The sequence below is a fragment of the Ranitomeya variabilis genome, chromosome 6 (genome assembly GCF_051348905.1).
Source record: "Ranitomeya variabilis isolate aRanVar5 chromosome 6, aRanVar5.hap1, whole genome shotgun sequence".
Lineage (NCBI taxonomy): Eukaryota > Metazoa > Chordata > Amphibia > Anura > Dendrobatidae > Ranitomeya > Ranitomeya variabilis.
The window spans coordinates 42,719,253-42,745,660 of NC_135237.1; the positions used below are offsets into that span (position 1 = coordinate 42,719,253).

A 26,408-nucleotide genomic window follows, 5' to 3' on the forward strand; every position below is an offset into this window, starting at 1 on the left:
CTGTAACTCCGCCCCACCACTGTACATAGGCAAAAATCGGCCAATTAGTGGTGGGGGCGTGGTTGGACTACCCGACAGCAAGTCTATTAGTAATAATAATCTGCTGATAAAACAATGATTTTATAAAAGCTACACTAAGCAGCCCAATAAGTGACAAATCAATGGAATCAGGGTCTCTTCCCTAACTTCATGCTGCTTTCAGATAAGGTTGCAAAAACCTGCTGACCGATTCCCTTTAAATTCCAGATTCAGCATGCTATTTTCAATAATCTAATACTAGCTGTAAAATTATTTCCCTTGAGAAAGACGACCAGATCCATTTTAATTATATTTTTACATGAAGTTTCCCAGAAAGGAAAATAAAAAAAAATATTTTTTTCTGGAATCCGACCATGACTAATCTTTTTTTCCTACATTTTCCTGGAAAATCTCTTTAAGACAACAAATAAAACAGATACATTTTTAGATTAGACAGTCAGCTGTTGGAATCAATAACCCAAAATCAATAAAAAATAAAGTAGTAGAAATAATGACTCTGGAAGGCAGATGGAGCAAACTTGGTTTTTGCATTCTGATTTTCCTGCCTGATAATAACACAAGCAGGCTGGACAGGCGGAGGACCGCGGTGAAGAAATCTGCCTCTAATGACATTTGGTGGCTTCAGCGAAAATGTACAGATCATAAGAGATACGCTAATTATTGGACAGCAGATCGTGTCGTGGATTCATCACAAATTAATTGGCTAGATAGGATTCATTCTCCATCACTCATTGTCTTTGGGATCAGACATACATTTCTTGTTATATTTAGTGCCAAACTCCATGTACCTCCTCTCTGTGTAAAGATGAAGATGTGAAACAGCGGAGCTTAAGTCTTGTAATTAGAAGAAGTAGAGAGAACATTTCCGAAAATGTGAAGGAAAAGCTAATTGGTATAAACAAGGATTCCATTTACAGTAAACATTAACATTGGGGCTGAACATTCTCCAGTCAAACGGGAAACATAAGAAATAGATTTTGCTAAAGACCTAATTTAACCCTAAATGTCACTCTCTTCAGGTTCATCGCAGCTGTAGTGTGCTCTTCACCCCAGGAGGTGCCATCTTCTGGGTATTTTCGAACCCATGAGGAGTAGAACAGTTTGTGTGGCTCCGAGAAGAGGAAGGAAAGGAAAGACAGTTGACTACATTTTGCCTCCTGATTTTTTTTGGCTACACTGGAATACACTACTCTTATGTCACATTCTATAGACCAGAATATGAAAAGGAAGAATCATGTACAGTCATTCATTCACATGATACATTGTTGCGCAAAGTCTACCGGAGCAGGAGAAGTGTCACAGACAGAAAATGCCCATTGTGCCGAGGTGGCACTTACCGCTGGTATCACAAACAGGATAACTGTAGCGCTATTGCCAGCACCCCTTCTCCCTCCATGCAGGGATGCTGGCTTATTCACTGCCTTGGCCCTCAGCGCAATCCTCGGTGTGCTCCTACTTCCTGTGTGCATGCCACAGCTCTGGCGGAGCACCTATCGCGCGCTTATAGTAAATGCCTTCAGCTTGTAGTGGAGAGTCATATAGTATAACCTAGTGTACCTGTAAGGAGGTATCTTGTACAAGATACTCTCTCTCCCCTTGAGAGCGGCCAAGCAACGTGTAGAGTAATTAGTGAGTAAGGTGCACTACTAGTGAGTGTCCTGAACCTGTATTCCTGGTCCTGGTGTGACCAGTCCTGTATCTGAGCTCTCCTGGTCCGTGAGCGCCCATTCCTGTTCCAAAAGTCTCCTGGTCCTGGTGCAGCCGGTGTCCTGAACTTGCACCCCTGGTCCCAGTGTTGCAAGTCCTGTATCCGTAGTCCCCTGGTCTCAGAATGGCCAATGCCTGAACATTGTTCCCTGGTCTGTGCATGCCCAACCCTGATCCAGTGTCCCAAACTGGCGTGTCTGAACTGAGCCCGAGTCCGAGTCTGTGTAAGTAACCATTCTGTAGAGGTGCCAGAACTTAACAGTCTGAACGAAGACCTAGCCCTATCAATGTCAGCATACCTGACCCCTGGGGCCAGCAGCTACTGTGCCAGGCTCTGCCCAGGAGTGGTGCCTGATGACTGCCTGGTGACTTCTCCAGCAAGATGGCGCCACCGGCACCTGCCCAGTAGCAGCTATCGAATCTATACACACCGATAGCTGCTACTGCAAAGGTGCGCGGCAGGTGCCATCTTCAAATTGCCTTTTTTTTTTTGTCCTCGCCCAGTTAAATCAGCAAAAGAGATTAATTGAAAAGTACACAGGCGATTATGCTGCAGCGCAGGTACCAAGGCCGGCACCTGCCTACAGAAGGGTTTTTTTTTCTTCACTATGTACATGTATTCATTGTGCAAACTAGCGGACTGGTCAGTGAGGGATCAGTGACCTGTCAGCAGTCTTCAGTATGAATACCTAATCAGAGCACCACATACCCCAGCCTGTTATGATCCGGTGACCTTGGAGCCGCATGAAAACTTTCTCTGGAGTCGGTGGAACCTGTACTGACCGCAAATCCTGAACTAACACCGCAACTAGAAGTAGCCGTGGGGTGTGCCTAACAAACCCTAGACACCTCGACACAGCCGGAGGACTAAATACCCCTATAGATGGAAATAGGAATGCTATCTTGCCTCAGAGCAGACCCCCAAAGGATAGGCAGCCCCCCACGAATAATGACTGTGAGTAGGAGAAGAATAGACACATGCAGGTAGAAAACAGGATTTAGCAAAAGAGGCCACTCTAGCTAAATAGGAAAGGATAGGACAGATTACTAGGCGGTCAGTATTAAAACCCTTCCAAAAATATCCACAACAGATAATACAAAAAGTTCCACAATCTAACTAAAGACATGGAATGTATATCTGCCACTCCAGAGAATCCAACAAGACTGAGAAAATACTGACACAATCTAAGCTGGACAAGAAAACACAAAGAATAGCACTGAATTGTGAAGCACACAGCATGTGTGCCACAGGAAAAAAAAACCAGACACTTATCTTTGCTGATTTGGCAGAAAGACAGGAGGAACCCGGCAGAGGTCCAACACCTCCCAACAACAATTGACAACTGGCAAGGACTAATGAATAGGGTTGAGCGACTTTTGCTTTTTTAGGATCGAGTTGGGTTTTGTGAAACCCGACCTTCTCAAAAGTCGGATCGTGTGAAATCGGCCGATTCTACTGTAAAGTCGGGTTCCGGTCCCGGAACACGAAACCCAATGCAAGTCAATGTGCATTCATCTCTCTCTCTCTCTCTCTCTCTCTCTCCTCCGTGCATATATTGTATTTGACTCCGGAAATCACTGCAGCCCAAACGGTAATATGGCTCTATGACGCCGCAGAAACCGGGCCGGAACCTATGTCATCACGCTGCCCACAATTAATTGGCTGAAAAAATGGCGGGGAAGGCGTCATTCAAAACGCGACTTTGGCGCCAAGATCGCGTACCGCATGGCCGACCCCACGGGTTTCATGAGACGCCGACTTTGCCAAAAGTCGGCGACTTATGAAAATGACCGATCCGTTTCGCTCAACCCTACTAATGAATCCTGCACACCTAAATACCCCAGTCAGAACTGCAATCGGCAGACACACCTGACCAGAACTGCAACCCAGGGACAACTGCATTACCACCTACTACCACCGGAGGGAACCCAAAAGCAGAATTCACAACACCAGCCCCGCCTTAGGGCAGCTCGGTCACAGTACATTTTTTCTTTCTGTTAGGCTATGTTCCCACTATGAGCTTTTGGTGAGTTTTTGATGTTGTAGATTTCTGCGCCGTTTATGCACCCATTATGTAAAATTGGTTACTTGCTTTTTAAAAAAAATATATATATACAGCGTAAAAAATCTCACCAAAAACTCATTGTGGGAACATAGCCTATAGTGGACACACACTCTGATTCACAAACTGTATTTTGCTTTGGTCCTAAATGTTGCTCCCAAAGGAGGACCACAAGATCAGACCCATTCATCAAAGGTTTGCGTTGAATAACAATGTGCATGGCATTGTACATGAGATCATTCCTATTCCGTGCATACGTTATTTCGTAGAGGATGCTGATGGATGGGCTGTTCTTGGACTCCTCCACCAGTGGTCATATATTGGACCAGAGACCCATACAGTCTGTGGATCAGATGTTACTAATAAGTGATGGTGGAGCTTCACTGACGAAGACATCGAGGCTTAACTCTGATACCATTATGTGCCACATTTGTGAAAATAACAACTTCTTTAAGGATGGAGTACTCCATTGTAGTATGAATAGTGCCTTAATGGGGTTTAATGGTCAAGATATACCGATGACTTATTCATAGAATAAGTCATCTATAATCGATTGGTGGGGGTCAGACACCCAGAACTCCCACCAATTAGTTTCTATTTTCTCCAGTGGCTTTGTGTAGTAGCTGCTGCCAGGTGCTGCAGAACAGCTCCTATTCTTTTGTAATGCCCAGCAGTGGCCACTACACATTGTATGGGGAGGCTGCTGGAGCAAATAACATCATAGTTGTGAGGTTGCTGTGTGTTGGACTCCCCCCAATCTGATATTCATGATCTAACTTGTATAGGTCATCAATATGTTGTGACCGGATAAACCCATTAACATCTATATCATAGGTTTCTTGGGTGATTATGCTTTATAAATTACATCATAAGTTTTCAGTGAAACATTGTGGCATATTTAGTCCTATTACAGCTTTACATGAGGTCTTGCATACAAAATAGACGAGAAATAGTACTGCTGCGTTATACAAAGTACACAGCGTAAAAAGTCATTCTAAATTCTTAATTAATACGCAAACAATAAAACCACAAGTCCCTTCCTAGTTTTATAGCTCTAAATGCATCTTATAAATATTACAGAACTGCCAGAATAAACAGCCGTTGTTAATAGGAAGCACATCGAGAATAAGTCAGATCTGACGTTCTTAGTTACATTTGGTGTGATATTTACTAGCGTGTGAAGCACGGTTAACATGAAACATTTTCATCTATACTTTAATTTTCCTTTACAAATGACTCCTTTATGTATCGGAACTAGCCTGGCGATCATTGGTGATCAATGCCTCTGCTGGAAAATGTAGCACGGCATAGTAATCCTCCAATGAATGACCACAGACATGGTCAGGGTGGGTCCTTCTGAATACTATGGCTGGGAACACATGAGCATATATTCTTTCATCTGAGAAGATCTGGCCGATTATGCAAATAACACTCTGATCAAACCCTTATCAGAGTGTGATCCAATTCTCTTGGACAATGGAGAAGATGGAGAAAAAAATATCTCCATCTTCTCCAATGTCAGTCCATGGAGATCTTCAGTCAATGGAATGGGACCTTAACTATAATAGTGCAGACAAAATCACCGTGTACCCGCTAGTGCATCATTTTGCCTACTGGAGGCAGAAGCTCATATGTAGCAGACGTATACACCTGAAAATGATGCACAACAAATCACATGCTGACTCCATCTGTGCCAGTGTAGTCAATGGCTCCATTGGCGCATATGCCCAAATCCCATTTTGCAAAGGGTTCGGATGTAAGCCTTGATGGAACCACTAAGTGTGGCAAGGAATGCATTGTGAAAGCACCCTAAGACAGTCCCCTTCTGTGTCACTGCAGAGGGGGGCTGGCTTGGCTATTGAAATGTGAAGTCAAACACTTCTCAATGTTCATTGTGGTTTAGTCCTGATGAAGAGGTTTGGAAACCTTGAAACGTGTTGACAAATAAATCACATTCATGCTTCACCTCCTTTTGTGATCAAATTTTTGGAACCTTGGGCAGCTTATACCACTTTGCTATCATATGAGACCCTACACTCCCTGACAGAAGTTATGTCGCTTATCCATGTTATGTAAAAAAAAGCTTATAACCTCACGTTAAATTCATCCATTGGTTGTATAAATTATTCTTTTGAAAGCTGAAACCCTCCGAAATGTGGTTTAGGTTAAGAAAATAAATTGGCATCAATGCAGAAATATTGATCAGTTAATGGACACAGAATGGTCAGATTTTGGCAAGACAAAAGTTTTGTCACCTGGTCATATAATGCACCCAATCCTAGTTTACATCCTCACCTGTGCTCAGTAAATAATCGGTTAATTAGTGTGTGTGTATAAAAAGAAACCCAGCACCCCAGACCTTCACTTGAACTGCAACTTGAGCTCTGACAACATGCAAAAAATCCACCCTGCGACCAAAGCCTGGATTATCAAGAGGCTGAAGACCAGATCTACTGCAGAGGTGGCTGGCACCTTTAATGTGTCTCGGCGTCAAGTACAAAGAATTCTAAAAAGGTTTGAAGAAACTGGAGATGTGTTTGACAAGCCCAGGTCTGGCAGACCCCGCAAGACAACTGCTCAGGAGGAACGTTTGTTGGTTAGAAATCCAAAGGAAGCCCCTCTTCCACTGCAGCAGAGCTCCAACAGGCCTGGTCACCTCAAGTCCCTGTGTCAACTAGAAAAGTTTGTAGGATTCTGTCTCGAAATGGCCTCCATGGTCGAATCAGTGCCCAGAAGCCAGAACTAAACAAAAGGCAAATAAAAAACCGTGTGGCATTTGCAAAGTCCCACAGCCTGCTAAACATATGGATGTTGGAAAAGTGGCAGAAGGTGGATTTCTCTGATGAATCTTCAGTAGAATTACACCACAGCCGCCACAAATACTGCAGGAGACCTACTGGAGCCCGTATGGATCCAAAATACACCCAGAAAACAGTTAAATTTGGTGGTGGAAAGATCATGGTCTGGGGTTACATTCAGTATGGGGGTGTGCAAAACATTTGGAAGGTGGAAGGCAATATCAATAGCCTAAAATATCAAGAAGTATTAGCTACCGCTTATATTCCAAATCATAAAAGGGGTCTAATTCTGCAGCAGGATGGTGCTCCATCTCATACATCCATCTCTACAACAAAGTTCCTCCAGGCAAAAAAGATCAAGGTGCTCAAGGACTGGCCAGCCCAGTCACCAGACATGAACATCATTGAGCATGTTTGGGGTAGAATGAAAGAGGAAGCTTGGAAGACAAAACCAAAGAATCTAGATGAACTCTGGGAGGCATGTAAGACTGCATTCTCTGCTATTCCTGATGACTTCATTAATAAATTGTATGAATCATTGTTGAACTGCATGGATGCCGTCCTTCAAGCTCATGGAAGTCACACAAAATATTAAATATGACTCTAATAGCACCACAACTTCAATCACCAATGTTATGCAACATATATTTGTATTTTAAGTTAAGTATTTGTTTGAATATCACATTACTTTCTGTGGGCAACAAAACTTTTATCTTGCCAAAATCTGACCATTCTGTGTCCATTAACTGATCAATATTTCTGCATTGATGCCAATTTATTTTCTTAACCTACACCATATTTTTGAGGGTTTCAGCTTTCGAAAGAATAATTTATACAACCAATGGATGAATTTAACCTCTGGTTATAAGCTTTTATTTACATAACATGGATAAGCGACATAACTTCTGTCAGGGAGTGTATTTGCGCTTTTCGTCTCTCCAGCTTTACCATTTGTTTTAACCAGAGGATGAGAGCAACTGGCATACAATTATACTATTGTAGTAAGCTATGTCACTTACTTATTTAATTTTTTGTTTTCTTTTTCTTGGCTGGAAAGCATCTTTTTTAGTTGTTTATTTTAGATGCATTGAAGCAAAGAAAACATAAAAACTAAACTTCATGTAGACATTTGGAGCTTGGTTGCAAGGTTACAATGTGACGCACTTGAACAGATTTTGTACAGTTCAGTTTTTTGTAATTAGTCTGTAAACCACTTTTGTCATTGAAGATCGTGCGCTTCCATTATACTGATGAGACTGATTTCTCCATTCTTACAGAATTTCCCTGACAGTTATTGATGTCATTAAGCCTAATCGCTCTGTTTGAGAATCCCAAATACTGTTAAACAAATTCCAAATCACTTCTCCGGTATAAGAAATGTAATTATGCCAGACATAAACATTTCCAGAACGATTGGAATATCTCCGCGCTGATTTCAGATTAACCATACGCGAATTTGCATAAGTTCAAGTACATTAGTGAAAGTATAAAAGGGCTGATACGTAAATGTATAAAGAGTCTTGGATACATTTCAGAAAGATATCTCTTTCGGTACCTCAAACAGTAAAATAAAATATTTTGACAATTATCTAGATCAATTTTTCTTAAAGGGAACATGTCAGCAGGTTTTGTTGATTGAAGCTGAGAGCAGCATAATGTAAGGACAGGGAGCCTGATTCCAGGGATGCATCACTTACTAGGCTGCTTGCTGTAGTTTCAATACAATCAGTGTTTTATCAGCAGGAGATCATCACTGCAGAACTAGGTGTCATGTAACCACGCCCTCACCTCTGATTGGTTGGGGTGTGGGAAGCTGACACTCAGTGGTGTGGGTGGGATTATACAGGGCTCAGCATTCATAGAACTGCTACGTTTGCAGCAGAGAAAATAGGGATTTTATGAAAACTCCACCAAAAACTGTCCAGTACGTGATACATCGATGGAATCCCGGTCTCTTACCCTACATCATGCAGCTATCAGATTCTATAGGAAAAACCTGCTGACGGATTCCTTTTCTACATTTTGACATTTCTCTGAATTCCTCAGGGAAACTGGTAGGTTCCTTACAAAGTGTCACATTGACAGCACAGATTGGACGGTATTAGAGAACATAGAGACGAATTCCAACTGCTATCATCCGGTGATCAATTTACTTATACATTTCCGGAAATAAATAGAAAAGCAAGAATTCTGCAATGTGAAGATACTATTTCATGGAGAATATAGTAACAGTGTCCACTCCATGATTTATGGTCAAATCATTTCAAACTTAACATTCCATCACACCCCAGCCGAAGGGGTTCTACAGTTGAAACCAGAAGTTTCAATCCACTATATAAAAAGGCACATCTGCATGTTTTCCCAATATCAGACATGAAATCAGAATAAACCTTTCCCGTTTTAGGTCAATTAGGATTACCATAATTATTAATATTTGCCAAATGCCAGAATAATGAGAGAGAGAGAATGTTTTAAGGCATTTTTATTACTGCAAAGTCAAAAGTTCACATACATTTCATTAGCATTTGGTACCATTGCCCTTAAACTGAATGACTTGGGTGAAACGTTTGTTATCTCCTTCCACAAACTTCTCACAATATTTGTTCAGGATTTGGGCCCGTTCCTCCTCCTGACAAAACTGGTGTAACTGGTCCATGTTTGTAGGTCGCCTTGCTCGCACCGGCCTTTTCAGCTTTGCCCATAAATTTTCAATAGGATTGAGATCAGGGCTTTGTGATGGCCACTCCAAAACATTGACTGTGTTATCCTTAAGCCACTTTGTTACCATTTTGGCATAATGCTTCGGGTCATTGTCCATTTGGAAGACCCATTTCCTCCCAAGCTTTAACTTCCTGGCTGATGTCTTGAGATGTTGCTTCAGTATTGCCACATAATCTTCTTTTATCATGATGCCATCTATTTTGTGAAGTGCACCAGTCCCTCCTGCAGTAAAACAACCCCACAACGTGATGCTGCCACCCCCGTGTTTCACAGTGGGGATGGTGTTCTTAAGCTTCCAAGCTTCTCCCTTTTTCCTCCAAACATAACGATGGTCGTTAAGCCCCAAAAGTTCACTTTTACTTTCATCAAACACAGGACATGTCTCCAAAAATTAAGATCTTTCTTCCTGTGTGCATTTTCAAACATTAATCTGGCTTTTTTTTATGTTTCTTTTGGAGTAATGGCTTCTTGCTGGCAGAGTGGCCTTTCAGCCCATGTTGGTACAGTACTCGTTTCACTGAGGATATTGACACAATCTTACCAGCTTCCGCCATCATATTCACAAGGTCTTTTGCTTTTGTCCTTGGGTTGATATGCACATGATGGACCAAAGTACGTTCATCTCTGGGACACAGAACCCGTCTCCTTCCTGAGCGGTATGATGGCTGAACATTCCCATCTTGTTTGCGCTTGCATATAATTGTTTGTAGAGATGAACAAGGCACCTTCAGGTATCTTGAAATTGTACGATCTTGTAATTGTAGGATGAGCCAGACTTGAGCAAGTCCACAATTCTCTTCCTGATATCTTGGCTGATTTCTTGAGACTTTCCCATGATGCTACACTGCAGCGCCCCAGAGTCCTGGTCGTTGCAGTAACGTCGCTCTGCCACTAAGGGGGGTGATGTTACGTCTGATTGCACTAAAGGAGTTCACCTGATCAGGTAACACACACTACACTTCACACTCCGGCCACCAGGGGGGGTGGTTCTATCTAGTAGGCCACTCCTCACACTCTGGTAAAACTGGGGGTTGGACAGGAAGACAGTGAGAAGTAACTGGGGAAAGCTGGAGAGAGGACCTGTCAGGGATGGGATCCTGGCAGACTCCTTAGAGCAGAACAAACCAGTGAGCAACGGGAATACAGTTAAGAGGCATTAGGACCAGAAGGAGTCGTGCTGTTAGACCGAGGCAACATCCTTCTGAGGCGCAACAGTCGGTGGCCGGAACGCCGAGCAAGTAAGAGACTCTAAGCCATACTGCAAACCACGGCCGGACAGCCAATTATAGGTTGGCTGTCTTACACAAATCACCTAAGCAGACAACGGAGGCAGCTGTGGGAGAGGGGCGACTCTAGGGTCCCGGAAGAACTCCAGGCCTACCCCGTCATACGGGTGCGTCCTACCATACCATCTGGGGGAAGGAGAGAACGAACATCAGAGACAGACAGAACCAGTTGTGAGGACTATCCCGGGAGCTCAGCAGAGAAGGACTACAACACACAGACGCTAGAAGGTAGACACTGATCCCCACCTGTTAAGGGAACTCCTGATGTGCCTTCGGACCGGCCGGTCACAGGCAGCCCTGTTGACAGCGTATTCCGGACTGAGGACCTTGAGACCTTCAGTAAAGAGGTAAAGAGACTGCAACCTGGTGTCCTCGTTATTTTCCACAACCTACACTGCACCGCAACATCACCACCATTCAACAACCCTTCCCCTGGTACCCCTTGGCCCTGCGGCAGTGGGGGCGCTCCAACACAAAAGAAGCAGTGTGTTTCAGGTATGCATTAAAATACATCCACAGGTGTGCCTTTAATTAACTCTGATGTTACCAAAAAAAATTAGAAGCTTCCAAACATATGACATCATCATATGGGCAGTCCAGAATTGTTTAAAGGCATAGTAATCTTAATGTATGTAAACTTTTGACTTTGTATTAAGTAATAAAAATACCTTAAAACATTCTCTCTCTCATTATTCTATATAGATAGATAGATAGATAGATAGATAGATAGATAGATAGATAGATAGATAGATAGATAGATAGATGACCATTTATTCTGTAACATCCCAGAATAGCTTTTTAAACTTTATCAAATGAAAATCCATGAACTTAACTTTGAAGTAGCCGGTAAATCTCATTGTGAAGTTTATGGACTTTGCTCCTATTTTCTCTGAAAAATGATGACATTTGACCCAGTACAATCCTGTGGTGATTGCTTTATGGGAAGCTATTACGACTGGGTACATTCTGTGTAATGCCAGTCACCTTTTTGATTGCTTTGCCTCTACTTTGCCACCAGATTGCATATTTTTCCTTTCACATGGCATCAATCATTTAAGCTTTCCAAATAATCTATGCCTCCTCAATCTTGCACTGAAATCCAAAAACGTAATTTATACTAGTGGATAGACAGAATATAAATATATTTTGGAATAAATATTGTTATTTTAAATTGTGCAATGGAAGTAACAATGTAAGGACTTACACACATGATGGCATAATGACTCAAAGTTTTACTAAGCCATAATTGGGTACCTAAATGTTCTATGGAGTCTTACTGTACCCCTGAACGCCGCCTATTATGGGGAGTCTTCTCTTGGATTCCGTTAGAATTTTGCAGAGAAGCAATTGACATATTCTGTAGTTAATTAGAATGAGAGAATATTAATAAACCACCAAAACATAGAGACTCGGGACCAGGAAGAAGCGCCTACTCGTGCGAAACGGCTGTTGTATCCAAAAGTATGCCATTCCTTACTACACTGTAACTTTTATCTACTTGAAATAAAGTTTTATGAATTTTTTACTCATAGGTGAGTGCCGCCATTTAATTTCTTCTACTAATATAGCAAGTAGTTGTACTGAGGTGTTCCCCTATGATGGAATGTTGGGGGGGGGTTAATGTAGATGTAAAAGATATAAAGATTATGGTAAAGAGAGTGTCCAATAAAAATGGTCTGAGAACAGAAAATAATAATAAATAAACCCCTATATAATCTTCCGCTCTAGTGCCGCTGCTCCATTGGTCACCAATGTGGCAGTGATTACTTCATAATAAACTTCATCAACATGACCACTGCAGTCAGTCACTGGTCCCATTGGTCATGCTTGCATACACAGGCTTTGACTGCTGAGGCCAATGGTTGACATATGTGAATCATGTACATAATACCATTTCTACAGGACGGCATGGACCACCAGGGCAGTGGCGGGTATTGCATAGTTAAAAAAGCATTACCATAAAGGTTATCTTTTTGATATATTGTATTGCAGTCATCATATTATACAGCACTGTGTACTTAGAATCTCTCAATTTTCCCTGCTACCCAGTTAATTGTTCTCTTTTCCTTTAGGTCTATGACATCACGTGATTAAAAACTGACAACCTGAATCCTTCTAAGCTCTATGTAAATACAGTACATCTGTTTTCCCTGCATGAGTCATCACGACAACTGCACTGAAAAGTCCCTGGCAGCCCATTTCCACCCCTTCTTCAACTCCTGACTAGAGGTTGGCGAACCCAAACAGTAAAGTTCAAATTTACAGCAGTGAAATTCTCCCGGTAAACTGTGGTGAACTCGCGTCTGCACTGTGAGACTTTCTCACGGTGCTAGCAGGGATCTCACCGAGGTCACCACAGTACAGACTGGCTCAGTGACCAGAAGAAACCTCGATGACGTCACTGATAGTCACTGAGGCTGCGCTCGCATCAGCTCAATCAACAGGGGTTCTCAGCCTGGATGTCGCGTCTTGGCACCGTCCAGGTTGAAAACTAGTAATCCCCAGACATGGATTATGGCATGGGACAGAACGACGAACAGGTGAGGTGTCTTATAGATGCCTCTCCATTACTAAGCCGTGGGCTTGATGTCACCTGACAATACAAAGGTGACATCAACCCCACAAATATGAACCCCACTTGCCACCACTACAGGGCAAGTGAGAAGAATTGGCAAAGCGCCAGAATTGGCGTATCTAATGGATGTGCCTCTTCTGGGCAGCTGTGGGTTGCTATTTTTAGGCTGGGGGGTGTCTATGGCCCCTTAACAGCCTGAAAAAACAGCCCCCCAGCTGCCTGCTTTAGCTTGGCTGGTTGTCAAAAATTGGGGGGGCCCACGCCGTTTTATTAAATTCTGTAAATAATTTAAAAATATGGCATGGGGACCCTTCTATTCTTGATAACCAGCCTTGCTCAAGTTGACAGCTGGGGGTTGCAGCCTCCAGCTGTGTGTTTTGCCTAGCTAGTTACCAAAAATACAGACGAACCCACTCGATTTTTTTAAAATATTTATTTACAACGCAGGAACCGACTGATAAATAGTCTCATCAGCCGCTCCTGCTCTCACTATTATTTGCAGCAGCAGCAGGCGTTGGCTGATTTGAGCAGTAGTACCATCAGCTGACACCAGTGACCGAAGGTAAACTTTATACCTCCAATCACAGCTGCGCTCACGTTGTCTTTTGACAGCATAAGAACTGCGGCTGTCTGACCGGCAGTGATGATTTTCCTGCAGATCAGAAGCAGTGTTTGCCGTGCTGTCATGCACACTGGATGTTATCGCTCCCCATTCAAATGAATGGGGTCTAGGTTCGGGTTCGGGTACCAGAACAGTACTGCAAAATTTTTGTAACTGTTCAGCTGGACCCTTACTTCCAGGTGTCCGCCCATTTCTACTCCTGACCTAGCAGCTCCTGTCCCCCTTTTATTTTTATCTCACTTATTTGTTTCCTTTTGTCATTGACGTAGGATTGTAGTTCTAATGCTGACTCATGCAGGGAAAAGAGACTTCCTGTTTCTACATAGAGCTTATTGCAAAACAATGGGGAGACAAAAAGCGCAATAGGGTCTTATCCACATTACATAGAGGAGAATATACACCAAATTTGCTCACCTGGTTAGGATGAGATTAGAGCATGTGGATAGCGGCTGCTGCAGATCCACAGGTCTTCACCGACCAGAGAAATTAATGTCTTCAAAGGGAGATTTGTAGTTAAAATTCCCCGCTGCCGCTTAGATGAATTTCAGGAGAGTATAGTTGAGGTGTGGTATTTCCTGATGAAGGGGGCATGAGACCCCTGAAACGCATTACATAGAGCTTAGAAAGACTCAGCTAGTAAATTTTTAATCAGGTGATGTCATTGACCTAATGGAAAAGAGAAAAATTACCTGAGTAGAAAGGAAAAATAAGCAATTTTAAGTACAAAGTGTGATATAAAATGATGATTGCAATATATTAAGAGGATACAAACTTTGATGGAAGAAGTAGTTCATGAAGTAATGCCCATTTTTTCGTTTTAACATATTTCAGCTAATTTTTCCAAAAATCATGGACAACACCTTTAATTTTGCCCATACCAGCGTTTTCTGTGTTTGGGTGCAGTTGATTTAATTGGGGAATTAGGAGTTAATAGATAAGAATCCTTCACTTAGAGCCTTATTAGACAGAGTGTAGATAAGCTACAAAGAGTGTCTTCTCTGAACAACTTGAAATGACGGTACACTACATAGACAGTCCAATAATTTCGATAAGTTTTGTGCAATACTTCATTTCCCCTCTGGAGGCGCTGCAGGGATCTTGAACACTTGCTTTTCCCCACAAATTATTGCTAACGGTCACAACATTGAATATTGCAGCAATCCCTTTATTTTCAGCAGATAACCCCTTTAATGATAATATTTCTCTGCCTATCAATATATTATGAAGTTTGCGTACAAGGCTTAAACAAAGATTTATACAAGAGAAAGTGATTTATAGTTGAACGATAAGCCCGTCTTCCACAACACCAAAACATATAGCATCCGATTGATTAACATAAGAAAGCACAAGAGCATCAACCCACCGTCTGGATGAGATATGAGAGGAGAAAATTCCTACAAGAATCCGGTCAATGAACCTGACCCATATCTTGAAAACTCTTCTAAAATTAATTTTGTGCATTTATCAAAGTGACAGTTGTGTTCCTGTTACCGGGACTTCAGAGTGTAGAAATAGTGTACACATCCATAATAATTCTACTGTTTCCAGGCGACGTGCTTTCCGAATAAACACTCTGCAGCTTTTATTAACACTTTTTTGGGCAGTAACTTTTCTCTGTTCTTGATGAATGAAACTCCATTATCATAAAACTAAAGGTCGGACATCTGCTCTTTTCTGAATTATTCTTATTAATTGAGGGTGTTTTGTAGATGAGTGTTCATTCTTAAAGGGGTTCTCCAGGATTAACATATTGATCACCTAGCAGCAGGACACCCAGCAATATCATATTTGTGGAAGTCAGGCACCACCATGATTAGCTGTTATTTACCACACTAGACAGATTTAGACAATGTACAGACTGGGAACAGCGCAGCTTACTATATTGTGTAGTGGCCGCTCCCAGGTACTGTACCTTATATCTAATTCACATGAATGGGAGATTAGCTGCAGTACCCTAGAACGGCCATAAAACATACAGGTGCTTCTCCCAAAATTAGAATATCATCAAAAATTTAATTTAGTTCAATTCTTCAATACAAAAAGTGAAACTCATATATTATATAGAGTCATTATACACAGAGTGATCTATTACAAGCGATTATGTCTGTTAATGTTGATGATTATGGCTTACAGCCAATGAAAACCCAAAAGACATTATCTCAGTAAATTAGAATAATGAATAAAAAAAACCTGCAAAGGCTTTCTAAGCATTTAAAAAGGTCCCTTAGTCTGTTTCAGTAGCTTCACAATCATGGGGAAGACTGCTGACTTGACAGATGTCCTGAAGGCAGTCATTGACACACTCCACAAGGAGGGTAAGCCGCAAAAGTTCATTGCTAAAGAAGCCGGCTGTTCACAGAGTGCTGTATCCAAGAATATTAATGGAAAGTGGAGTGGAAGGAAAAAGTGTGGTAGAAAAAGGTGCACAAGCAACCGGGATAACCGCAGCCTTGAAAGGATTGTTAAGAAAAGGCCATTCAAAAATTTGGGGGAGATTCACAAGGAGTGGACTGCTGCTGGAGTCATTGCTTCAAGAGCCACCACACACAGACGTATCCAGGACATGGGCTACAAGTGTCACATTCCTTGTGTCAGCCACTCATGACCAATAGACAACGCCAGAAACGTCTTACCTGGGCCAAGGAGAAAAAGAACTGGACTGTTGCTCAGTGGGTCCAAGATAATGTTTTCAGATGAAAGGAAATTTTGCATTTCATTTGGAAATCAAGGTCCCAGAGTCTGGAGGAAGAGTGGAGAGGCCACAATCCAAGCTGCTCGAGGTCTAGTGTGAAGATTCCACAATCAGTGATGGTTTGGGGGGCCATGGCATCTGCTGGTGGAGGTCCACTGTGTTTTATCAAGACTAAAGTCAGCGCAGCTGTCTCCCAGGAAATTTAAGAGCACTTCATGCTTCTCTCTGCCGACAAGCTTTTTAGAGATGGAAATTTCATTCTCCAGCAGGACTTGGCTCCTGTCCACACGGCCAAAAGTACCAATACCTGGTTACAGACAACAGTATCACTGTGCTTGATTGGCAGCAAACTCGCCTGACCTTAACCCCATAGAGAATCTATAGAGTATTGTCAAGAGGAAGATGAGACACCAGACCCAACAATGCAGACGAGCTGAAGGCTGTTATCAAACCAACCTGGGCTGCCATAACACCTCAGCAGTGCCACAGGCTGATCGCCTCCATGCCACACCGCATTGATGCAGTAATTGATGCAAAAGGAGCCCCGGCCAAGTATTGAGTGCATTTACTGAACACACATTTCGGTAGGCCAACATTTCGGATTTTAAAATCATTTTTCAAGCTGGTGTCATAAAGTATTCTAATTTACTGAGATAATGACATTTGGGTTTTCATTGGCTGTAAGCCATAATCATCAACATTAACAGAAATAAACACTTTAAATAGATCACTCTGTTTGTAATGACTCTACCTAATATATGAGTTTCATTTTTTGTATTGAAGAACTGAAATAAATTAACTTTTTGATGATATTCTAATTTTGTGAGTTGCACCTGAACGAGGGTTTTCTCCTTGGGAACTTAAACCTATCTGACATTTGATACACTGCAATATTGTTGTACAGCAATATGTTGTGAAATGAAAGAACTTCTAGAGACTGGATTTTATAGGCCACTGTCTGTCAACAGACACAATAGGCACCCCATGAACGCATCGCATGGGGAAAAAGTGTGGGTCAGTGACCGTGAGAAAGTGACAACTGCCAATCAAAAGCCTTTAAATGCAGCTGTCATGCCTGATAGTAGCATTTAAGAGGTTAAACTGTTGCGATCGGAGATGAGATATTCTCGGTTGCCAGCTATGTAACAGAACTGGCACCTGTGCAGCATGAAGTGGGCTCCGAATATTGATTAGTGTGTGTTACCCTACTCTGCTACCGTGGCCTTCTCTGGTATGCAGCACTGTTCATTCCTCTTCTCAGTGACGTCACCACTCTTCAGACTATTCAGCTTACTCTGTGTTGTATAAATGAGCCAGAATTCTCTTTTGCAATGTAAGGCTGGTTTCAGACTTGCGTACGGGAGGGCTGCGGATGGCAGACTACTTCCTCCCTTCTTCCTCCCTAAAACCATGCCTGCGCTCCACCTATGCTCCGCTTACACCTCCTTGCACCCTGCGATGCCCTGCATACTTATCTGTAACATTGGGTACACAGGGACTTACGCTGTATGCGGATGCCTCCGCATGCGCCGTTTTGGCGCTGCGCCGAACGCAACATGTTGCATTTTGTTGCGGTCAGCACAATGCAAAAATGGGGCATGCGGAGGCATCCGCATACAGCGTACGTCCCTGCGTACCCAATGATAAAGATAGGTACGCAGGGCAACGCAGGACACAAGGAAAAGTAGGCGTAGCGTAGGCAGAGTGTAGGCGTGGTTTCAGGGTGGAAGAAGGGAGGAAGTACGCTGCCATCCGCAGCACTCCCGTATGCAAGTCTGAAACCAGCCTTATCTCTGGGACCTTGTTCTGCCGCTCCACAGGATTACATTTTGAAAGCCACTTCTGGGTCACACAGAGCGCATTGTGACCTAGAGAAACTGAATAGCGGTGATATCACTCAGAAGAGGAACAGAACAGCGCTGGATCCCGGAGAAGGTGGCGATAGGTAAGTATATTAACACACAACAATGCATACAAATATACACGGATTTATAAAAAAAAACTCTTAAGAGGGATTCTGTAAATAAAACAGGTCTCCCACTCACACCTGATTGTCATCCCATTGATTGAATATACTTGTCTCTAATTTCACTTTTAAATCTTCTGCTACTCCTAAAGGTTCACAAACTTTTGCCACTCACGGACATGCGATGTTGGATCATTTTCCTCATTAAAAAAATGAATTAGCCTAATATTTTTGACTCGTTTTGTTTTGATTTGATTTAGTTCTTTTTATCTACTTTAAGTACTTAAGTCTGATATAGTTTTAAGTAAGATTTATGCAGAAAAATAGAAAATTCTAAATGGTTCTCAAACTTTTTCAAGCACCACTGTATGTATAGTATTTTAAAGATTCGAAATAACCATTGGTCATTTTTCTTAGAGGTCCTGTGAAGTTTTCTCTAAGGGTATGTGCATATGGCGCCATTTAGACGCCGACACAGCTGCTCAGGTTCTTTATGCAAAGACACTTCAGGATAACGCTGGTAGTCATCTCTCTGAGGTTGCTTCACCAGGGGTTTTGCCGTCACGACTTTTACTCTATGCTACTAAGTATTGAGAGCAGTCGACTTCCAAGTGGAAGCCACCCGAAGAATGGGCATGTCAATACTTTCTACCACTTAATGGTTTCCGAAACCTGAGCATATAAATTAAGTGATATAACCTGTGCAAATCAATGTCATTGTGGCATTGCTGTGCATATCATTCGTTTTATGGGGCGTTTTTGCTGCCCTTCTTCAGGCAATTCTGGACAGAATTCGCCATAAAAAGACATCTTATGCATAAAGCCTTGGCATGTCTTAAAACACAATGCATGGTTTTCAATTTAAGAAAAAAAAAAGATGAACTTCTAAAAAAAAAATTGTGATTTTCAGGAAATGTGATTGTTTTTATTGTATGTATTGCATTTTGTGCTGCATAGTCTGCTGCTTACAAAATTATATTATAGGCACGGTAGTGACAGAGCATGTGTATACAAGTATATTTTCAGGTTATTTGATATATACACACACAATTCACTTGGAGATAAAAATAAGCCTGCATTCAGGGAAAAACACATAAAAAGGCCGGTGATCCCTTAGTGATCACTCTACTCATCTCCATTTTGATATATTCCACTCACATCTGTAAGCACGTGGAGTGTATAAAGATCAGCCTTCATATGAAATCTTGTTTCATGTTTTCAGGATTCCATCAGTTTTGTGAAGTTTTGTGGGCTGCTTTACGCAGAACGGTTATTGAAAAAAAAATTAAATTAACTGATCTGTAATTGATGGACTCCATTTAATGCTCTATAAAGATGACGAAACACAAGAGAGGCCTTATGAAAACCATCGGTAAAAAGCTGCTTCTGTAACAACCAATCAGAGAAGCCTATATTTTACCAAAGTTGTTTAAAAAATGTAAACTGCTCTGTGATTGGCTGCTTGTAAGTAACAAAGTCAGTATTTATATAATAAAGCATATGAAATAATTTGTTTTAGACTATTTTAATAAAACTGCCCAATTTTTATCCAGCTATAGACCAGTTTTTAATTGTAAGCTTTCGTCCTTACCTCCCATACTTCCAAGTGCCATAACATTTTTTTTCATCGGGCTTGTTTTTTTTACAGCAAAGCTTGGAGTTTTGAATGACTAACTCAGATCACTTTCCCACAATACAAAAAGTTAAGCTCTTATATTATATAGAGTCATTACAGACAGAGTGATGTATTCCAAGTGCTTATTTCTGTTAATGTTGATGATTATGGCTTACAGCCAATGAAAACCAAAAGTCATTATCTCAGTAAATTAGAATACTTTATAACATCAGCTTGAAAAATGATTTTAAAATCCGAAATGTTGGCCTACTGAAATGTATGTTCAGTAAATGCACTCAATACTTGGTCGGGGCTCCTTTTACATCAATTACTGCATCAATGTGGCGTGGCATGGAGGTGATCTGCCTGTGGCCCTGCTGAGGTGTTATGGAAGCCCAGGTTGCTTTGATAGCAGCCTTCAGCTCATCTGCATTGTTGGACTATAATGGCGGCCTTGGAGACCTTAAGTAGATGCTATAAAAAGCCCTTAGCACCCCATAATCATGTTGTGAGTGATGGCAGCTGAGGAACTCAATCGTGCTGTTTCATTGCTGCCGAAATTCCCTGGCCCTCTGTGGTCTCTGGTGTGCTGAGGCCTTAGCTCCCCTCTCTTTATTATTATTTTGGATTTAGAGGCACCTAAGAGAATAATAAATGTCTTTCCATGGCAACTGGAGAATTTTCCATTCGGATAAATTTTATTCAGACTACATGGAATCTGGCGGCAAATAGATAGAATCTTGGAAGAGTCGCTCATTCGTAATAAGAAATCATAGTTGGACTTAACTAAAGATGACGTGCCCTTATTCTGCACAGGTGGAGAGGGAACTCTCATTAATGTCCCCTTGTTTTGCTATTTGGTTCCCTTCAACTTATGAACTCTCTCTATTACCCAAAAGCAGTGCAATCGATGCAATGTATGTAAATCTTCATGCAGTCGGTCTCTGTAAACTTTTAATTACAAGCTACATAAATCAACTCTGAGAAAACTTCTATAGACTGATAGAAGCAGTGATCCTCCATATTTCTGTCCTAGATTGATAGAAGCAGTGATCCTCCATATTTCTGTCCTAGACTGATAGAAGCAGTGATCCTCCATATTTCTGTCCTAGACTGATAGAAGCAGTGATCCTCCATATTTCTGTTCTAGACTGATAGAAGCAGTGATCCTCCATATTTCTGTCCTAGACTGATAGAAGCAGTGATCCTCCATATTTGTGTCCTAGACTGATAGAAGCTATGATCCCCCATATTTGTGTCCTAGACTGATAGAAGCAGTGATCCTCCATATTTGTGTCCTAGACTAATAGAAGCAGTGATCCTCCATATTTGTGTCCTAGACTAATAGAAGTTGTGATCCTCCATATTTCTGTCCTAGACTGATAGAAGCAGTGATCCTCCATATTTGTGTCCTAGACTGATAGAAGCAGTGATCCTCCATATTTGTGTCCTAGACTGATAGAAGCAGTGATCCTCCATATTTGTGTCCTAGACTGATAGAAGCAGTGATCCTCCATATTTGTGTCCTAGACTAATAGAAGCAGTGATCCTCCATATTTGTGTCCTAGACTAATAGAAGCTGTGATCCTCCATATTTCTGTCCTAGACTGATAGAAGCAGTGATCCTCCATATTTGTGTCCTAGACTGATAGAAGCAGTGATCCTCCATATTTGTGTCCTAGACTGATAGAAGCAGTGATCCTCCGTATTTCTTTCCTGGACTGATAGTTACAGTGATCCTCCATATTTCTGTCCTAGACTGATGTAATAATAATAATAATAATAATTTTTATTTCTATAGCGCCAACATGTTCTGCAGCACTTTACATTATAGAGGGGATTTGTACAGTCAATAGACATTACAGCATAAAAATAAACACAGATTAAAACAGATACCAAGAGGAATGAGGGCCCTGCTCGCAAGCTTACAATCTATGAGAAAAAAGGGGAGACACGAGAGGTGGATGGTAACAATTGCTTTTGTTGTTTGGACGTTATGTAATGCTGCATGAATCGGTTATCAGCCTTAGTATGCAACAGTACAGACACAGAGGCCTATTAAATGCATAAAGCATATGAGAACAAGATGCGAGGAACCTGATTATGGTTTAAGTTTTTTGAATGAGCAACACAGGGATAGTTAGGTTAATGCGTTGAGGCAATAGGCCAGTCTGAACAAATGCATTTTTAGGGCACGCTTAAAACTATCCGGATTGGGGATTAATCATATTAAACTGGGTAGTGCATTCCAAAGAATTGGGGCAGCACGTGAAAAGTCTTGGAGACGGGAGTGGGAGGTTCTGATTATTGAGGATGTTAACCTCAGGTCATTAGCAGAACGGAGGGCACGGGTAGGGTGGTAGACTGAGACCAGAGAGGAGATGTATGGTGGTGCTGAGACATGGAGTGCTTTGTGGATGAGGGTAGTAGTTTTGTACTGGATTCTCTAGTGAATGGGTAACCAGTGTAATGACTGGCACAAGGTAGAGGCATCGAAAATGCGGTTCGTGAGGAATATGATCCTGGCTGCAGCATTCAGGACAGATTGGAGAGGGGAGAGTTTGGTAAGAGGAAGGCCGATTAGTAGAGAGTTACAATAGTCCAGACGAGAATGAATAAGAGAAACAGTAAGAGTTTTTGCAGAGTCGAAAGTAAGAAAAGGTCAAATTCTAGAAATGTTTTTGAGGTGCAGGTAACAAGAGCGAGCCAGTGATAGGATGTGGGGGGTGAATGAAAGCTCGGAATCAAGTGTGACCCCAAGGCAGCGGGCATGTTGCTTGGCAGTAATGGTGGAATCACACACGGAAATGGCAATGTCAGGCAAAGGTAGGTTAGTAGAGGGAGAAAACACGAGGAGTTCCGTTTTTGACAGGTTCAGTTTCAGATAGAGGGAGGACATGATGTTGGAAACAGTGGTAACAGTAACACAATCACTGGTGTTTTCTAAAAAGGCAGGCATGATATCAGGAGAAGAGGTGTATAATTGGGTGTCATCAGCATAGAGATGGTACTGGAACCAAAATCTACTGATTGTTTGTCCAATAGGGGCGGTATAAAAAGAGAAAAGGAGGAGGCCTAGGACTGATCCTTGAGGAACCCCAACAGTAAGGGGAAGATAAGAGGAGAAGGAGCCAGTAAAAGATACAGTGAAAGAATGGTCAGAGAGATAGGAGGAGAACCAGGAGAGAACGGTGTCCTTGAGGTCAATGGAGCAGAGCATAGTGAGGAGGAGCTGATAATTTGATAATTCACAGTGTCGAATGCTGCGGAGAGATCCAAGAGAATTAGTATGGAGTAGCGACTATTATATTTAGCTGTTAGTAAATCATTAGAGACTTTAGTGAGGGCAGTGTTAGATGTCGAGTTCCCGCCACTGCACAGGGGGAATCTCAAACCATGTCTGCTGCAGTCTCCCATTCTCCTTCAGCCGCAGTGGAACCTGCTCAGCGGTAACGCTGGTCCCAGCATCTGGCTCAGCCTGATACTGTGCGAATGGTTACTGTTGCCTTTCCAGGCTCTGCCCTTGTAGCCATCACTGGTCAGCGGCGAGCAGGCTTTTCTGGGACTAAGTCCTGCTTTTCACGCACTGAGCATGCCCACGGGAGGACCTCTCATTGGAGGTCGGGGGTCACACCAATCAGGCCCTCTTGCAGCTCCTGTTGGTCCACCAGGATGGTCCTGTAGAGCTGTAACTATAAAAGGTTTGCATGGCCGCATGGCCATGCCCTAGTATCAAATGTGTTTGGCTTATGCCAGTGGATACTATACCACTCTATTCATATGTGGTGTGAGGCTGTAGCTTTGGGACTGTACACTCAGGCAGGCAGCTAGGGTCAGTGGGGACAATTAGCCTATAGACTGATAGAAGCACTGACCCTCCATATTTCTTTCCAAGACTGATAGAAGCAGTGATCCTCCATATTTCTGCCCTAGACTGATAGAAGCAGTGATCCTCCATATTTCTGCCCTAGACTGATAGAAGCAGTGATCCTCCATATTTCTGCCCTAGACTGATAGAAGCAGTGATCCTCCATATTTCTGTCCTAGACTGATAGAAGCAGTGATCCTCCATATTTCTGTGATAGACTGATTAAAGCAGTGATCCTCCACATCTCTGCCCTAGACTGATAGAAGCAGTGATCCTCCATATTTCTGCCCTAGACTGATAGAATCAGTGATCCTCCATATTTCTGCCCTAGATTGATAGAAGCAGTGATCCTCCATATTTCTGTGATAGACTGATAGAAGCAGTGATCCTCCATATTTGTGTCCTAGACTGATAGAAGCAGTGATCCTCCATATTTGTGTCCTAGACTGATAGAAGCAGTGATCCTCCATATTTCTGCCCTAGACTGATAGAAGCAGTGATCCTCCATATTTCTGCCCTAGACTGATAGAAGCAGTGATCCTCCATATTTCTGTGATAGACTGATAGAAGCAGTGATCCTCCATATTTGTGTCCTAGACTGATAGAAGCAGTGATCCTCCATATTTCTGTTGTAGACTGATAGAAGCAGTGATCCTCCATATTTCTGTTGTAGACTGATAGAAGCAGTGATCCTCCATATTTCTGTGATAGACTGATAGAAGCAGTGATCCTCCATATTTCTGCCCTAGACTGATAGAAGCAGTGATCCTCCATATTTCTGTGATAGACTTATAGAAACCTTTTCTTTCTGCTCTGATTCTTCCACATTCCCAGCAGGTTTGCAGCAGCTGCTATAATATAGCTGTATTTCTTCATTATTATCCTCATAGCAGAATGAAATTTCCTGCTTATTATCTGAGGTTTGCAGCATTGTATCCTGGGAGATATTTGCTTGCACCATTCTCGATCATTACCCACTATGGATGTCTTAGGAGTATATGCGATTCACCACTTTACGCTCATATGCATGCTTGAGATTTCAATATATCAATAAAACATTCCTTGAATATTTAGTTGTTGCTCAGTTTCTTCTTCGGGGAAGTTAAGTGTTTTGTACTATGCATAGAACATGTGTTTTTTAACAACAGATGCTTGAACCTTGTAGCTACCAAGAATTCATTTCCACTCGGCGAGAATCCTTGGAGAAACACTTGTCCAGACACAATGGTCGAGAATTGCTTAGTAAAGTGCAGCATATAAGAAAAGCCGGTGATACGATGGACCAGACACTTGTGAAACGACTGTAACCTCTCGAGTGCTGAATTACTTGTTGCTATGAAGAACGTTCTCGTACTTTGCACAATAGAAATTGAGTTTTTTGCAACTTTTCATAGTTTCATTATTGATACATTGTCAATCCCATGGTATTTCAGTCTGGGTCGAAACCACTAGGAGCAATGTAATCAATATAATAACTGGGAAAGACTGGGTGTTCAATAGGAATTAAAGGGAACCTGTCATCCCCAAAATCGAAGATGAGCTAAGCCCACCGATATCAGGGGCTTATCTGCAGCAATATGGAATGCTGTAGATAAGCCCCTGATGTATCCTGAAAGATGAGAAAAAGAGGTTAGATTATACTCACCCAGGGGCGTTCCCACTGCAGTCCGGTCGATGGGTGTCGCAGTCCAGCGCCTCCCATCTTCTTACGATGACGTCCTCTTCTTGTCTTCACGCTGCGGTGTACTTTGTCTGCCTCAGCAAGTACTGCAGTGCGCAGGTGCTGGGAAAGGTCAGAGAGGCCCGGCGCCTGCACACTGCAGTACTTTGCTCTTCCCTCAACAGGGCAGACAAAGTACGCCTGCGCTGGAGCCGCAGAGTGAAGACAAGAAGAGGACGTCATCATAAGAAGATGGGAGGCCCCGGACTGGACCGCAATGCCCATCGGATTGGACTGTCTCCCATTTGAATATTATCTAACCTCTTTTTCTCATCTTTCAGGATACATCGGGGGCTTATCTACAGCATTCCAGAATGCTGTAGATAAGCCCCTGATGCCGGTGGGCTTAGCTCACCTTCGATTTTGGGGGTGACAGGTTCCCTTTAATATAGGGTGCGGGGCTACCCCAGATTAGCTGCAAAATCCTTTCTACTATTGGCCAGCTGGACAGCTCCTGTGGCATCTGGCCAACACTAGCTAAGTGTTAATCCTGTCACCATGCATTAAGGATACAAGGCTCCTCTCCATTCTCCACTGTCATCCCCACCCACAGAAACAAAACCATTGCATCAGTAAAGTGCAGGAGCATTGATGTAAGGTGCCCAGGATCGTAGCTATGGACGAGCTGCTGCGCCATAACGCCCTGGCACTTTACAAACAAATTGTGTCCCAGTCTATTAGTATTGTGCTGTGTACATTGCATTGTACTCACTTGCAGGCCTTCAATGTCTCCACG

General features: G+C 42.3%; 1 protein-coding gene across 1 annotated transcript in view; it reads left to right on the top strand.

The window, feature by feature from the left end:
* PLXDC2 (plexin domain containing 2) overlaps positions 1–26,408 on the top strand; it is a 542,926-nt gene that overhangs the window by 465,270 nt on the left and 51,248 nt on the right. The window lies entirely within an intron of this gene.